This window comes from Chinchilla lanigera, unplaced genomic scaffold, assembly GCF_000276665.1.
Source record: "Chinchilla lanigera isolate Chin_1 unplaced genomic scaffold, ChiLan1.0 scaffold00013, whole genome shotgun sequence".
Classification (NCBI taxonomy): Eukaryota; Metazoa; Chordata; class Mammalia; order Rodentia; family Chinchillidae; genus Chinchilla; species Chinchilla lanigera.
The window spans coordinates 32,156,522-32,157,040 of record NW_004955414.1 but is presented as its reverse complement, the minus strand read 5'-3'; the positions used below and the strand labels follow the sequence as shown (position 1 = coordinate 32,157,040).

Here is a 519-nt window from a genome sequence, read left to right as displayed (position 1 = left end):
AGAAGTGTGCCGCCTTACACGGGGAGGGGTGTGGGTCAGGCTGTGAGGTGAGTACAAGAGAAAGCAAGGGGTGGAGTGGGAGTGCAGAATAGTGGGGGTGGGGGTGGGGCTGCGAGGGAGGAGTTGGGGGTCAGGACACGGGAATAGGTGGGTTTGTGAGGGCTGGTAGTGGGGAGTAGGTGGGCTTTGGGTGGGGCTGGTTAGGTGGGGGCCTGGAGTGGGGCATTAGGGGGCGATGTGAATGTAGGGGGGCTGGTGAAGTGTCCGGCGGGGGATGGGTGTGTGTTCCTTCAGGCTGGATTGGATTGTGGGGGTTGCAGGTGTGAGAGGGATCGCTGAAGGATGGGGGTTGCCCCCCCAAAGATGCACAAGCTGCTAAGTGCTCCTGGCACAAACACTCTTTACCCAATCACAGCTGCACCCCGGCCCTTTTTTCCATATCCTCAAACTTTCATGAATACCCCAAAGTCTCACCCTCATTCTTCTCCTGGAAACCACAGCCCACTGGGGCCAGAATAA

General features: G+C 58.4%; 1 protein-coding gene across 3 annotated transcripts in view; it reads right to left on the bottom strand.

The window, feature by feature from the left end:
• The window catches only part of LOC102009041 (natural cytotoxicity triggering receptor 3 ligand 1-like), a 16,504-nt gene that overhangs the window by 14,512 nt on the left and 1,473 nt on the right, over window positions 1-519 (bottom strand). The window lies entirely within an intron of this gene.